The sequence below is a fragment of the Lissotriton helveticus genome, chromosome 6 (assembly GCF_964261635.1).
Source record: "Lissotriton helveticus chromosome 6, aLisHel1.1, whole genome shotgun sequence".
Taxonomy (NCBI): domain Eukaryota; kingdom Metazoa; phylum Chordata; class Amphibia; order Caudata; family Salamandridae; genus Lissotriton; species Lissotriton helveticus.
In genome coordinates this window covers 241926947-241944517 of record NC_136067.1, presented here as the reverse complement: position 1 = coordinate 241944517, position 17571 = coordinate 241926947, and the positions used below count along the sequence as shown (strand labels likewise).

Genomic DNA, 17571 nt, shown 5'->3' with positions numbered 1-17571 from the left:
ATTAGAATATCTATAAATTTAGTTAAAAAATAAAATAAATATTATGATGGAGAAAGGAGGAAAAATAGGTAAAAATTTGATCTAGATTCTTCCCAATCACACCAGAAGTCCACTTTTCGTAAACTATCCAACACTAAACCTACACCCACCAAACATCCTCTAGCCTTTAACGCCTTAACCGCTTAGGGTTTTCTGCCGCGGTGCCGGCGTTCTGAAGAGTGGGCGGGGCTCCGTCGGCCGATGGCAGCACTAGGGAGGTAATGCTGTGCAAGGGGTTAAAGGGATTCCGTGGACCATAACCAAATGCCACACTCTCCATTATCTCCATGTGCTTCAAGCCAGACAATTCTGCAAGATGGAATCTACTCACAGTGGTAATGCTTCCATATACACGCACCGGACAACGCTAACCACTACCATCACAAAACAAAACATACATAAAGCTTTATCGACGATACAACCATCAACAATCAGACTCCAGTCTGTGACTGAATCCTTCAGACAAGGTCGTAAAGGCGTGCACACTTAGTTAGCACTGCAAGGCCATACCAATAGCACTCGACACTATATTTTTGTCTTCAATGAGCAATCATGGCGGCTCTTTAAACAAGCATTGAAAATGCAATATGTCTCGCCTTGATTAAGTTAAAGCCATTTGCTTTGCTAATGGTATTGTATAGCAAAGCAAATGGCTTTGACTTAAAGGCAAGACCTATTGCATTTTCAATGCTTGCTCATCTTACATTCTACCTCTAGGCGCGAGTTTCCAAGGAGTGACAAAGTGTCCATATCTTTGGACGGCTTAGAACCACATTTACAAAACCAGCAGAGCGGGAAACCTGTTGTGAATAAGGTTCCTGGACATTATGAGGACACACATGGTTAGATTTACATAACATTCACCTCTTTGGGTTGAAACTACCGAGTACTGTGCTCAGTTATGTATCTAGACCTTCTTGTGAAAGAATGGTGGCCTATTATTGCAGTATTATATTTCTACCTAAATTTTGAACATTTGCAATGCACAGATTGCTACCTCATATGAAAGAATGTCTGCTTATTAGTGCAGTATTATGTTTATACCTGTATTTTGAACTTTTGTACCTATACCTATTATTGCAGTATTATTCTGCTACCTGTATTTTTGACTGATATTAGCAGTAATTTGTTTGCACATATATTGGATTCATTAATTCATTAGTAGTTTAGCCCTATTTTTATACTGTATATGTGGTAAGCTGCACCTATCTCACCTCCATCACTATCACTCACTGTTCGCTACCTCATTTATTTGGTTCTTCGATGTAAGGTACTTCACGTTGTTGCACTGATCATTACTACCTCATTCACTTTGTTTAGTCATGTAAGCTGCACCCTGCCACTTTCTACACCTAGACTACGCCGCTGCTACCTCTTACACTCTGATGTGTAAATTTGATTCCACCTAACCGGTTCTACCTCTCATATTTTGTACATGGTGTAAACGGACTGCTACCTCGCACATAGGATACATTACGTAAGCTGCACCTACGCACTGTTTGTTCCTGGATTGCACTGACTTCTACCTCTTATTCTTTTGGTCACTCACTAGTGTCACCCCTTTGCCCTGTAACCAACGGCTGACAGTTTTTATTGTCCTCCTATCTCCTACACCCAACATCACAGCCTTTCTAAAATGGAGCTCAACGGCAAGCACACTTTTAGAATCAACTACCCTTCCACCCTCACCAAAAAAGCCACTAAACGTTTTAAACATAACTTCTTGAGGTCGCACCCTGAAACACCCTTTGCCGACACCTACTTCTCACCGGGCAATGGAGCCCTGAATACTGATATCATCTTCCACTCCTCACGCAGAGCCCAATGGAGAAAAGCGTTCCTAACCCTACTCACCGTCTCCACCACCAGGAAAACAACTCATGGCCTAACTCTCTCTATCACACCTTCCCACCTCCTCCCTGGCAGGGCTACCATTACTATCTACAATAACGGGATTGTCCTAATTCAATCCACGGACAAGAACCTGGAACTACTAGACAACCTGTTCCCCAAGTTCAAAGAGCACCTTGCCAAGCTGCGGACCCCCACCCAGAACTCCACCAGCACTATCACCACTGACGTCGCATCCTCCGCCTACAACACCTCTACCCCCAGCACCCCAGTAAATGGCCCACCTGCTGTTAACGCCCCACACTCCCCAAGCACAGTCACAAATCTCTCAACCTCATATACTAGCCGCCCCTCTAACATGACCCCTTTTACCCCCACTCATACCCCCCATCCCTCTCCCCCCTGACATAACAACCCCCACCCACAACACGCCACCATCTGAACACACCACCGCTCGGAGTTCATCCACCCCCCCCTCTCATCCCCCCCACGACAGACCCCTCTCCCTCCCCAGCTCCCTCCCCACTCTCACCCACGACACTCTCACACCTGACACAACATCTCTCACCCACAACACGCCACCATCTGAACACACCACCATTCGGAGTTTATTCACCCCCCCCTCCCAGCCCCCCCACGGCGGACACCTCTCCCTCCCCAGCTCCCTCCCCACTCCCACCCACGACACTCTCACCCTCCCAACAAAACATACAGAACATACCGCTTCCCCTACCTTAGAATCCCCCTCTCTCCCACCTCCTATTTCTCAGCCCTCACTACCCTCCTGTCTCCCCCACTGTATTCAGCCTTCACTCTCTCTTCTACTCTCCGGCACCGTCTCCCACTGACGGCACTACCTATGCCTCCCACCCACCGCCCTCACCTACTTCACCCACACCCCTCGCCCACAAACACGCCCACACTTTGAATGCCATCCCACTTATTAGCACCACAGAACCTTCCAACAACGCTAGTATATCCCCCCCCCCTCGATACCCTGCCCGCTTTCCAGCTCACTACTCAACCATTCACCAATGGCTCTCACCACCAACCCCATCCCCAATCCTCCTCCTGACCTGACTCTATCCACCCTCCAACAAGTCAAAGAGGATATTCTACAAATCAAAAAAGATGTCCACGCAATCAAAGACCTTCTCTCCTCACAGCCCAGTCTACCTCCCACCATCCCTCTACCCTACAAACGACGCACCCTCCCTACATACCCTCGCCTCCAACGACACCCGCGCTGGCCGACTACCCCCGTTCGCAATAACTCCCACCGCCCCCGTCGTGTCCTCAACCCACTGTCGGACCGCGACCTATGCTCTCTCCTACGCTCTTATGGCCCAGGTCCGGTAAAACACATATCCAACACACACATCCCCATACCCACAATTCTTACAAACCCTCTGAGGCTCCCAACACTCAACAACAGAGGTTCTGTCCCTAACAACCTCAGAAAAATTCCCCTCACACTAGAAAGCTCGACCACCCTTCTCTCTCCCAAACTCAAATGCATCCTACTCAATTGCAGATCGGCCCAGAGACACTCCTCCGACATCGCTGATCTCGTCTCAGCTATGGATCTAGACCTAGTCATTCTAACGGAAACGTGGCTTACTGAAGCCTCTACCCCGATTATGGACATACTAGTCCCCCCAATTATCTCATCATCAGGCTGGACAGATCTCCTGGCAAGACGGGCGGGGGAATTGCATGCATTTTTAGGAGCAACCTCTCCGTTACGAAAGTCAACTCCCCCTCCCTTTCCTCCTGTGAACTCCTCTGCCTCGACATCACCAGCGAGGGCAAACAAGTTTGTGCTTTACATCTCATCTATCACCCGCCTGGTGACAATCTCATATTCACCCAACAACTCATGGGCATGATCACTTGCAATGCCGGTCGGCAGACCACCGAAGTCTACCTGGGTGACTTCAATCTCCACTGGAGCGATCAGAAAGACAGTGGTGAATAGTCTCAAAACTTTCCTTAATGCGCTTGACCTCACCCAAATATGCGATAGACCAACACACGACAAAGGCTCGATACTCGATCTCATCATTGCCAAAGAGAACTCTACACAACTGGAGGCGATACAACGCTGCGACTGGTCAGATCACCACATTATCACCTTTATCAATGAAAAAGTTAAACCTAACCCGGCTCAACCAATCAAATCCAAAACATGGAAAAGGGACATGAAGAATCTTAACCCCTCTACCCTGCCTCCCCACATCGGCAATCGCCTCCTTCCCCCTTCAGGAACCTCGGATGTTCACTCACTGATAGACCACTACCGTGACTCTATGAATACAATAGTCAATGAAGTCGCCCCACTGCAACTGAAGAGAGTCTCCACCAAAATTTCTAACCCCTGGTATGATGATAGACTCAATGACGACAGGCGTACTATGCGAATGGCAGAGCGCACATGGAGATCGGACCCTTCAGCACTGCACCTCAAAAGGCTTAAGAACAAGAGAAATGCCTACTTCAGGAAAATAAAGCGCACAAAGTCGGACTTCTTCAGCCGCCAGTTGGACCAAGCAAAAAACAGGCCAAGAAAGCTGTTCGAACTAATCAAGTCCCAAACAAAGACACAACCCTTACAATCAAACAGCACAACAAGCGACACCCCACACTGTGAAGCCTTCTCTGCTTTCTTTAACCACTTGGCTGCTAAGGTACATCCCCCTCTTCCCATTGACTTTCCATTGAAATCAATGGAAACTCCATGACGAGTTACCCTTGTCATTAGCACTGAAGGGGTTAAGCTAAAGACTGACAACATAAGAAATGACCTCATCATGGATGTAAGCCGATTCCCCAACCACATCAGAATGTCTAACACTCAACCTAAAAACAAGGCATCCTGGCTGTACTTCGATACCTACTCGGAAGAAGCAATACACAAACTGCTCTGCACCTTGAAGCCCTCTAATCACCTCACAGACCCTCTACCTGCTAATGCTGTAAAAGACTTCATCCCCTTGCTCCTCCCTCTCTGGACCAAAATCATCAACAGCTCCCTACAACAAGGCCTCATTCCAGACTCCCTCAAGGTGGGGCAAGTCACGCCTATACTCAAGAAACCTACAGCTGATCCGTCTGACCTAAACAATTACCGGCCCATCACTAATATCCCCACCCTGGCCAAACTGCTGGAGAAATGTGTCCAACTCCAACTAACAAAACACATTGATCAATTTGACCTCCTCAACCCTCATCAATCAGGCTTCCGAGCGAAACATAGCACAGATACAGCTATGACACACATAATTGATGACGCCCTCCAAATTCTTGATCGCAATGAGTCCTGCCTCCTCATCCTTCTTGACCTCTCTTCAGCATTTGACACGGTCAAACATGAGAACTTGCTGGAGCTGCTAAGCACTAGAATGGGTCTATCGGGAACTGTTCTCAAATGGTTTTCGTCCTTCCTTCACAACCGGTCTCAGAAGTTCAAGATCAACAATGTGCTATCTACACCCGTGCCTGCAGATCTAGGTGTTCCACAAGGATCCTCCCTCTCCCCCACACTGTTCAACCTCGTCATGGAACCGCTCGCCACCCTGCTCCAAGCCTCCAATGTCCAATTCTATATGTACACTGACGACACACAACTTTACCTAAAGCTACAATCCCCGGAAGATATCAAACATCTGAATTCCACGCTTATCAACACTCAATCTTGGCTGGTCGATAATCACCTCAAACTAAATGCTTTGAAAACTGAGTTCCTACTCATCTCACCCCCGGCTAAAATTTCCACCACCCAAACCTGGCTCAATAACCTAACAGCACTCAATGTCCATCCTACCATCGTGGACTCGGCGAAATCCCTAGGCATTACACTCGACGCCAAGCTCAACATGCAGCAGCACGTTAGCAAAGCCACAAAAGGAGCTAATTTCCAAATCAACACACTGAGGAAAATTTAACCCTTCCTCCCTGCCGAAGACTTCCGAACTGCTGTACAAGCTTTAGTCATCCCTCGAATAGACTACGGAATTGTGGCCCTCAGCGGACTCCCGCTATCCACAACAGCACCCTTAAGAACCTCCCTGAACGCTGCCGCGAGACTCATTACTGGCTCAAGAAAACATTCGCATATATCCCCAGACTTAAAGTCTCTAAAATGGCTGCCTTTTGAAGCCAGAATACAGCTAAAAATTGCAGTTATGACACACGCGGCCGAGCACCACAATGCACCCAACTACCTCACTCAAAAGTTGTCTATATCAGGAGGTTTGAGATCCAATAGAAGTGCAAAAAATCTACTCCTGAAACCTCGTAGATTCCGGAAAGAGAAAACATACAAGCGCTCCTTCTCAGGAATGGCACCTAGGATCTGGAATGCGCTCCCTCCTGAAACCAGGCTTATCTCCTCCACTGCACTCTTCAAGAAAGAGGTGAAAACCATCCTTCTGGCCAAGATCTCCTGAACCTTATAGGGGCTGGATCAGAGACTCTGCATTGCTTTGTATCACTGCTCACCTTGTCCTTTGGCACTATACTTCTACTTGGTGGGGACACTACTACGTTACTCTCTTACTACCGACCAATATATGATACACTTTGGTTTACTGATTCACTCTCCCGATGCCCCCACTCAGTGTTCTCTATATACTAGGACTTTGGTATAAGCCACTCACACACCCAAGGTGTACCTGAACACCTCTGTAGTGGGATCAATGACTTGTGCCGTCTTATATTACTTGTTTACCTGATTGTATATTGAGATGTTTTATGTATGTTATTATTATCCTACCATGTTAGTGACTATTATACTGCTCCCACTATCTCTGTTCATTCCTACTGCCCCTGTCCGGTCTTTGTGAAGCTGTAGTATGCTTGTAGAAATAAATAAAGGATGAAATCCGAGGTGTAGTAAGATAAATGCAGGTTTTATTCCTGGAGTAAATAACCCACGACCAGCAATGAAGGAGAACAGGCTCGTAATAACAGTGACACAGATAACATGGCATTCTAAGAACATTCATTAGAACATTCATGTAACATTCCTTAAAGCAAACTAGTAAAATAAATACAATACATACTACACATCCTCCCCCTAATAAATAAAATTAAACTAAAGATAAATGCAATTAGATATGTAAAAAAAAAAAAACTAATTCAAAACATAATCATGAAGTCTCACAGGAACCGATCTGGTTCTGCGACCAACCCCCATATCATCCCCCGCACCATTAGTATTCGAAACAGTTTGTAAAGCAGGGAGAGAAGTAACATTTTTGGAATCTCTATGAGCTAACAATGAAGAATCAGGAATGACATTTGCAGGACGATTGATAGGAACAGATGGAATCATTGAAGTTTCACCAACACCAAACCAATCAGAATTCGAATTATCAGATAAACTCGAATTCTGCTTGTTTGAGGAAATAATCCTTGCTTGCTGGTCAGTAATCTTAATGAGAGCATTCTTGTTCCACCAACCTCTTTCAAATAAAAGAGCTGCAGTTCGAGAGACTTTTAGCACTTTCACAGGAGCAGAAAATTTGGATTGACCCTTAGTGATTTTTACAGGTTTTTTGATGATAACCCAATCACCAGTAACAAGAGACTTTTCTGCAACATGCATACGTTTGTCGTAATGATCTTTGTAACACTCGTTTCATTTTTACACGTTCACGAATTTTAGCTAAATCAACATTGACAAGAGAACTTTTCATTAACCAAGAAGGATTCAACTTAGAAGTCGGAATCCTACCACGAAGCAAAACAAAAGGAGAAACTCCTGTGGTACTGTGTGGGGTACAATTATAGTTCCAGATTTTCTCGCAAAGAAAGTCCGAAATATCCAGTTTATTAGTACAAGCCGTTTGAACAGCTTCTTTCAACAAACGGTTTGCTCTTTCCACAAGACCGTTTGATGAAGGACTGTAAAGAGGAACCAAAGTATGCTTAACATCCAAATTGTTTATAAATACATTCACCTCCTGTGAAACAAAATGTGAACCATTGTCGGAAATAATTTCATGAGGAGTACCATCAATAACAAATAAACGCTTTAAAAATGAAATCACAGAAACAGAATCCGGATTCTTAACAAAAGAAAAATAAATCCATTTTGAAAAGTAATCGATGGCCACAATTAAAAATTTATAGTCAGAATTAAAAACAGAAAATGGGCCAGAAAAATCCAGGGCAATTTTCTGCCAAGGAGCTTCAGGCCATTCTACTGGTATAAGTGGTGAATTGGACAACTTCCAATGTTTATCTGAGCCTAAACACTGTGGACATTGGTTGACAAACAATTTAACCTGATTGTCAATTCCAGGCCACCAATAAGTGGTTTTAATTTTATTGGTAGTGCCGGTAATACCGGGATGACTCTCATGTGCCAAAGAAATGATAGATTGTCTAATGCCAGCAGGTGGGACAAACTTGTCTTGTCTGAATAAAATGTCACCTGAAACAGACAACTCTGATGCAACTTGTGCATAATGTTTCTCCTCCATGGACATGCTTCTATCCATAGGCCAACCTTTAATCAAAAATCTCTTAACATTTAGTAGGCAAGAATCATTTTCCATGCCATGTAACCAATCCTGTTTAGTGATCTTACTATCTTGAAGAGCATCATCAATTGCAAAAACACACTCCAGATCAGAATTTACTGACCCATGTGTGGGTAAAGGAATGCGTGATAAACAATCCGCACTGATGTTTTTACCACCTGGCAAATATTTAATCTCAAAATTTAATTCTTGGAGTCGTGCCAATAATCTAACTAAACGAGAAGAAGCTCTATTGGAGGAACTTTCACCAAGCATATAAATTAAAGGCTTATGGTCTGTGTACAACAGAAACCTAGTTCCCCAAATATACATTCTAAATTTTTCCACAGACCATGAACATGCTAGCGCCTCTCGTTCGATAGTACTATAATTGAGTTCAGCAGAAGTTAATGATCGTGAAGCAAATGCAATGGTGCATTCTTCACTTTTAATCATTTGACTAAGGACAGCACCTAGTCCCCGGGAACTAGCATCCACTGTAATGATGCTCTGAACGCCATGGGAAAAAGGTTTGATGGCGGGAGCAGAGAGGATCATGTTTTTGATGGAGTCAAAAGCAGCTTGAGACTCGGTAGACCAAACATATTTGGTATGTTTCTTCAAAAGATCTCTAAGCGGTTGGACAACTAGTGCGTAGCCCTTGACAAAACGAGCATAATATTCGCTTAATCCCAAAAATGCCCTCAAGGAGTCTTTGTCTAATGGACAAGGAGCATTCTTAATAGCTTCTAACAGAGAAGATTTAGGTTTAATTCCTTCTTTTGAAAGATTGTGGCCTAAATAATCAACTTCATTTGCTAAGAATTTGCACTTCTTTTTGTTGACGGTAAGACCATGATTTTGTAAAGATTTCAAAACATATTCCATCAAAATATAATGTTGATCCAGAGATTCAGAATGTACCAAAATATCATCTTGGAACGCCTGAATTCCCGGACAATTATTGAAAATAGTATCCATTAACCTTTGAAAGATACTAGCTGCTGAAGCAAGCCCGAAAGGTAGCCTTTTATACATATAGACTCCAAAAGGTGTCACAAAGGTTGTCAGAGGTTGAGACACTTTAGATAATGGAATTTGATGATATGCTGAGCGCAAATCAATAGTAGAAAAATATTTGCTACTACCAATGTTGGCCAGCATATCATGAATCCTTGGCAAAGGATGCACATCAATTACAATGTTGCGATTAAGAACACAAAGGTCTGCACATAAACGAATTTCGCCAGAAGGCTTTCGTGCTACAACGACAGCAGAAACCCATTCTGATGAATCAACCGGACAAATAATGTCTTGAGCTATTAGAGATTCAATGTGTTTCCTCAAATCTTGTTTAACAGATAGAGGCACAGGACGTACCTTCTGGACAACAGGGCAAACCTAATCTTTTAATTTTATATTATGCTCAAAAATTTTTACCAAACCAATTCTGTCTTCAAATACATCTTTGTATTTTTCTAAAACATTACAGAGAATAGGATCATTACAATAATTAAGGATGGCAAGAATTGGTAGATCTCCTAAGGCAACAGGTTCAGGATGGCCAGGCTTTAAAATAATACCGAGCCTAGCTTGATCCTGCCAACCCAAAATGTCCCTACCATTCAGTGCAACGTAAATCTTAGTATAAATTATCCTCCCTTTAAAGTCAATGTTGTCAGGGAAATAACCACGCATGGTTATATCAAAACCCCCAAAGGCTTTGGGATTTACATCTGTGGCGAGTAATTTTGTGTTGTTCCAAGAACACTGAAAGGTACTTTCATCTAAAATGGTAATGGGAGATCCTGAATCTGCCATAACTTGCATAGTATGTACACCAATAGAAATTTTACAAATCGGACCTTTGACATTGAAGTCACAGAGAGCATTAATCTGAATAAAAGATATAGAAGAAACATTTAACGCAGCACAAATTTCTTCTTCAGAATATACCATATTAACTTTAGTTTTATCTCTGGGTAAACGACATAACGCAGCAAAATGACCTATACGTTTACAATTTGAACACCTTTTACTTTGCGCTGGACACTTAGGGTTGTTTCCCACATGAAATTTCGAACCGCACCTGTAACAGAATACATTGGATTTTTGTTCATAAACTTTTTTACCACTAAAACGGTTAGAAACAACATTGACATTATAATTATCACTGGATGCCTGTGAAACATTACAAACAGTTGAGGAAGAGGCATTTTGTTCAGCTAAAATTTTCGAGGAAACAACTGAACACTCGATGCTTTTCGCAATTACAATAACTTCATCCAATGTTGGATTTTTACATGTTAAAATCCGCTCCTGGATCTTTTTGTTGAAACAATTGAAAACTAACTGATCACGCAGAGCAGTTTCAAGATAAGTACCAAACTCGCATTTTGAGGCAAGTACACGCAAAGTTGCCAAATAATTTTCTATGGACTCCTCTTGTAATTGTTTCCTTTTGAAGAAAACATGTCGTTCAACCATGACAGATGGATCATCTTTAAATTGTTTGCCAAGGCGCGTTAATGCTTCAGTATAAACATTCCAAGTGTCATCATCAGGTGGAGCTTGAACAACAGATAAATTATCAAATAATTGTTGACCTGCATCTCCCAAATGATTAAAAAGAATAGCCCTTTTTCTTGAGGCAGAATAATCCAATGCATCTATTGCTTCTAAATAATTAGTGAATACACGTAACCATTTGTGCCATGGTGTTGGAGGCTTGTCAGGAGCAATTAAAAACGAAGGAGGTGCTACAATTCCATTGTTGTTGTTACTAGAAGTTGCCATTTAGAAGGAAATAAATAAATTCTTACTTGTCAGCCAACAAAGTTCACTAGAACTGATTTCTGTATTATTCGTTCACTCAATCTTCTTATTCACTAAATATCCGACTAGAAATGTTAATCGTCGCGTTAAACTGACAAGGGAGTTAAACGTCAATACTCAGCTTCAGAAAATGGCCGTCGACGTGATTAGCGTGATGACACTGAACGTAGCGTGCGTTGGTCAATAAGCAATGCGCATTGCCATAGAGCGCATAGACAGCAGTGACGTACTATCAATTGACGTGCTGCGCGAGTAGAAGGCAAGTCGGCTCGGGTCGCGAGCGAAGAACTCAGCTCGCGTTTGAATAACGGTAATCAAGAGAAAGACCGTTGACGAGCGCATTAAGGTAATGTAAAAATTGAATAAACTCACAGTTTTTGTAGCGGAAAGCCCAATAAATGAAAAGCGATCACTTGAGATTTGAACGGTCACAGTGATTTCATCGGCTCCGTCTCTGTGGTTTCAAAGTTAAAAGTCAATTTGTTCACGTCGGTGGGTCTGAAATCGACAAGCTTCATAGAACGTCGCCAATAAATGTAGTATGCTTGTAGAAATAAATAAAGGATGAAATCCGAGGTGTAGTAAGATAAATGCAGGTTTTATTCCTGGAGTAAATAACCCACGACCAGCAATGATGGAGAACAGGCTCGTAATAACAGTGACACAGATAACATGGCATTCTAAGAACATTCATTAGAACATTCATGTAACATTCCTTAAAGCAAACTAGTAAAATAAATACAATACATACTACAGAAGCGCTCTGATATCTGTAAGGATCTTGTTCGCGCTATATAAAACTTTGAATAAATAAATAAATAAGTCTGCCTCTCTAGATATAGACAGAGACTCACTCAAAGAGTAAGTGCCTTCAGAATGGGGTGAGTTCAGGGTTTTACTTGCAGCAGGGAAGGGTCAGGCTCTCAGTCACTGCAGAGGCCCAGGAGCCAAACCTTGGGCCATTAACTTTAAAACAGACCAATTAAGGAAAAAAAGATTGGTTAGGTTTCATTAATTCTTTCTCTCCAATTTCAGAATCACATGAAAAATACGGTGCCCTTCATAACTGTAGTTATCATAATCTCAAATGTACATGTTTACGAACTGGGCCCACCTTTGTGCACCTATGTCTAGCGCCTGGATACTCTCTCGGGTGATTAGAGCGCTATACAAATCAATTTAACATAACACACTGGGGCCCTTAACAATACATTTTTCAGCACCTGCCATAGAAGTCAACTTGCAGAACAGAGGATGCCGGGAAGCCACAAGGATGCACAGCACAGCACAAAAGCTGTAACGGGCCTCGTGCTCAGTACAGACACCGCATACCTTGCAGCCCAGATCTATAGCGGCAGAGCTGACGTCATGGGTCTTGCTGTTCTGATGTCACAAGGCAGATTCTCTCTTGGAACAATATCGTCCAACCACCTCTTACCATAAAGCTTCACTTCAGCGGGCCCAGTGATTCTAAGCTACAGCACTCGATAGGTTGTGACTTATTAGTTTATTCCCATTATAGGAAAATCAAAACTACAACTCCCAGAATCCAATGTGCTCACTAAAATACACCACAGCTTGAACACATTACAAGACAAGCATTTGCAATGCAATAGGTCTCGCATTTGTTAAAGTTGGAGCTGATGGCGTAGAAAATAGCAATTTTTATTTATTTATTGTTAACACTGGAGTAATTATATTTGCATAGCGTTATTGCCATTGGAATAAAAAAGCCAACTTAAAAAAACATTGCCATTTTTAATGTGAACAGCTCTAACTTTGTCAAATCCGAGACCTATTCTTGAGCTGCCTCCATAATTTCTTTCATTTATTTAATTTGACTAAAAACAACCTTTTAAATAAGCAGATAAAACATTTCCCTGCTTGCTGGCATGCAGGCCACAGACTTTGTAAAGGCTAAGAGTTATAGGGAAGCAGTGTGCAAAAAATAAGAGGGAATAACTTTTTCTTATAAGGCCTTATTTGATTAATTTGTGCATAGGTTACTGGTGGTCTTCCTTTTGTTTTTAAAAGGAGTGAGAGGTGACAGGATGGAGGGAGGGGGGAGGATTACAGAAAGTGCAAAGAAGAAGGCGGAGAAGGAAAAAAATACACGAGGAGACAGCACTTCAGCTGGGTTTGCACAAAGTGCAAAATGTATTACCACTCTCAAAGCTAATCACAAGATTAAGGAGAATCGAGCTCCGATGAGGTGGGAAACAATTTTCTAAAGTAAACAGATTGCAAAGGCATTAACAATTTCACAGAGACGCACAAAACAGCCTTGTTTTTACATAAGTAGAGGTAGAAGTCGGGTAATGCAGAGAGTGACAAATGTTTGTGCCTGTACATATTAAAAATTGTATTGCAGTACCACGTATGCCCGAGAGCTGGAAGATTGCGGTACCACTTATGACCGAGAGCTACAAGCAGAATATTGTCGTCACATGTGTGAGATAAAAGGATAAAATGGAGAACAATAGATTCCTTTACCTGCTTTGGAGCTCAAACTCAACTCGCTCATTTCAAATGTGCTTCTTGGCTCAACCACAAAGCGGCACCCTTCTGATTTTCCTTTGAGAAATCCTATTTTTAGCCGCAATGAAAGGAAGAGGGGCAGAGAGTAGGAGTGAAAAAGACAGGCAGACATAGTAGGCGATAGGGGCAGAGAGCAGTGGAGTGCTAGGACAGCAAGAGAGAAAAGACATCGCCTCCCATGAGTGATGTGTGCAGAGACCACTGCCGCCATAACAGAAAAAAAGATGAAAGTGAAAGCGCATATAGCGCACAGAAAATGAAAAAGAGAAATCCAATTTGTAGCACGCAACGAAAGGACAGTGAGCAGGAGAGGCAGAGGGCTAGGAGAAAAAAAAAGCCTCACAAAATCCATGCAGAGTACGGAGACATAAAAAGCACGTCAACCAGAAAAAGATGGGCAGACATAGTAGGCGATTGGGGCAGAGAGCGAGGACAGCGAGAGAGAAAAGACACATTGCCTCAGGAGTGATGTGTGCGGAGACCACTGCCGCCATAATGGAAAAAAGATGAAAGTGAATGCGCATATAGGGCAAAGAAAATGAAAACGAGAAATCCAATTTGTAGCAGCAACGAAAGTACAGCGAGCGGGAGAGGTAGAGGGCTAGGAGAAAAAAAATGCCTTGCAAAAACCAAGCCGAGAACAGAGACATAAAAAGCGCGTCAGCCGTTGTTGAAGGCAAACGCGTAATATGAAAAAAAAAGTTCTTAGCAGCTAATTAAGAGACACAGTCTCCCGCCGCAAGTAAAAGATCAAATCCCGGTGGGCGGGGCCAAAAGAGGACAGGGTGGCAACCCTCAGTGTAATGATTGCCTCTGGTGCAATAATTACACTGTTTTGCCTAATCTATGGCGGAAAACGACACGCACTACTCAAAAATGGAGGCGGAGCTACGACACAACTTCTGGAATAGTATCGATTCCAAGAAGCCCTCGTATGACTAGAGCAACGCATGTGCTACTTTCGCCAGGCCGAGACCTAATAAACAATCCTGGAATGCTCAACCCTGATTAAATAATTATGTCTAGCCACATGAGAGGTGGGAACACCATAAATGCACACTTGTCACTCAAACAGATAACTCACGTTTGTCAGTCCTGAATTACTTCTGGTGGAGCTAGGAGGCCAAAAGAATCATACAAACTACTACATCTGTTCAATGTATATATTTGAACTGTTCCACCAGAAACCACAGGATCTTTTTCAAATCCCAAACTAAAGGGTCTATTCCACAAACCTCATATTCAAACGCTAATCTCTGATCTGCTTCAAGGACACTAACAAAGTAGCGCAGCTGCCAGCTTTGAGCGGTCATGAAGCCTCAAAACCCAGATAACAAGAGCACTAATCCTCAATGATACATATTTTGTGTAATATCAGACAAACGATATATTGGATTTCTATCAATTAAATTATATCTTGGCCGTATGTATATTAGGTCTGCCACAATGAAGTTTCATAAGGAGCCAAAGAGGTGCACCTGGTCACCATAATTTAAAAAAACATATGAAAGACACGCAGGAAAATATTACATTTTCAGATAAACAGAATTAGTCGTTGCATAAAAGAAATATACTGTCCCAATGTATTAGGGAGCACAAAGAACAGCATAATAAGCTCAACTGACAGGCAGAGGAAAAACTTTCAAATGACCTGTCAAAAATATAAGCGGAAGAGCTGCGGCAGGCAAATATATTGTTGTTAATCAAATTAAGAGTACCTAGATGTAGAATTTAAACCAAATTAGAACCAGAACCTCCATCCAATTACAAAGTATAAGGAAGAAAATGGTTAAGATGGCAACTATTGCGAATGCAAACTTGAGTCTCCAAGGGTCGCAGAAAGCACGATCCTGCATTAGGTTTGGTTTTGATGGTTGTGTTCTTCTTTTCCCCCTCCCCCCTCCTCTAAGTTGTTAAGTAATATTTGTAGCCTACTTGCTCAATTCCTGTGTCTGTTCTTGAAGATTTACACTCAGTTGTTTAGAGTATTTAGGAGAGTAGGATCTGCTTACTATGGTTACCCCCACTTTTTTCTGGTGTTTCACTGTTTTTCGGCTTTAGTCTGGGTGGGGCCCTGCTATCCAGGACCCCAGCCTAGCTGCTTCCTCTCTAAATTGATCGCATGTACTTTAGGTACACTCCAGTTTGGTTACTGGGTTACCCTTGTGAGTCTCTAGTATATGGTACCTTAGGTACTAAGGCATAGGTACCCCAGATGCCTACCAGGGGCTGAAGCATGCATTATGCCACCCCTGGTAGGCCTTCCAAAATGGCACCGCAGGTCTGCTACTGCAGCCTGGGTAAGGTGGTACATGCACCCCTTACTAAGATACAGGTTACCTATATCTACCTTTAATCCCTGACACATATAAACCTATAAGTCACTCCTATGGCAGGCCTTAACAATCCTGAAGGCAGAGTGCTTGGTTTTGTGTGAGAGGGTGCCCATGCATGAGCAGGACCCCTCTGCAGCTTTCGGAATCTATTCCCTGATGCTGTTCTGTGATATAGCCAGACCATATAATCTTAAGTGCATTATAAACTTGCAGAAATGCTAACTTTGAAATGGCTGCATGGAAACATGTCGTGTTTGGTGTCAAACACTTTGGAATCCCCCCCCCCCCCAATCCTGGCGGCGGGGGTAGAATTCCACCCTTCTAGAGGGAGAAGACATGTACACACTAACCTAACCGGTAATAGTTTAAAAGAGCCCCAGCATCACAAAATGGATGCTGCAGCCACAGACACAAGTCTGACCTCCTGCTGCTGGACGAAACTCTGGCTGGGGAGGCCTAGACAATAGGTTTCGTGTCACAGAGAGGTGTAATCACCTTCCAGACAGGCTTCAGTGTATTGGCGCTGGGAGGGTGCATTCATAGAATGCTTTTCAGACAGTGCTGGGGGCACACTTGGTGTCACTGTGCATACCCCAGTTCAAACCGGTTGCAGGGGAACTCATCCCCGGCTCTGGCACGAAACTGGACAAAGGGAATGGTTGTAACCACCCCTCTTCCCTGAGTATAGGAACTCAGTCCTTAGGACTTCAGATTACACCTGGACGGACAAGCACCATCTGCACAGAGTGTTCCGTGGGCCCGCTTCTAGCATTTCCGCTCGAGGCTCCTTCGCGAACCCTGGTCCGTTGACTGGTGGGTACCCACGAAGGTAACTCTTCTATTTCTATTTCTTGGGCTTTCCTGGTTGCTCCAGACGTGCCCTGACTCCCACCGAGTGACGAGTCCCTCAGACCTTGCTTGTCTGCACCGAAGCCAATCTTTGCTTTCTGCAAGGGTTGCTGTTGCCAAGGCTTGTTGGGTCCAATCTGGATACCAACACCGCAGCACTCTACATCCTTCGTGGGACACCTCGAATCCACCTCCTGGTCGTAGTCGACGCCTCCTGGTCCTCATGGCTGAAGAGTCAAGCTTCACCTTCTTCATCTGAAAGCAGCCGACATTGGTGGGCATCGCCTTCCTGGTCACTGGCAAGTGACCCAGACTCTGTACCCTCTGCTTTCAGGTTCTTCAGATCTCCGATCCACCCTTGGATCAATCTGGACACTTTCGACTTGGTCGCCAGCAGCACTTTGCAGCAGATCGCCATTGAAAACGACGAAACCAGACAACAAAAGACACCTATGTACCCGGCTTCTCTGGGTGAGGTAACTCGAGTACTCCGGTGCTTCCGTGGGTATTGACTCTAGAACTGCCTAGTTCTAAAGGGGTTTGCTCCAAGTCCTCTTCCAAGTGTCCTTAATCTTTAAAATTCCAACCGCGACTTT

The 17571-nt window shown here is 43.4% G+C and overlaps 1 protein-coding gene across 2 annotated transcripts in view; it reads right to left on the bottom strand.

The window, feature by feature from the left end:
* CD2AP (CD2 associated protein) overlaps positions 1–17571 on the bottom strand; it is an 802607-nt gene that overhangs the window by 580649 nt on the left and 204387 nt on the right. The gene's annotated exons all lie outside the window — the stretch shown is intronic.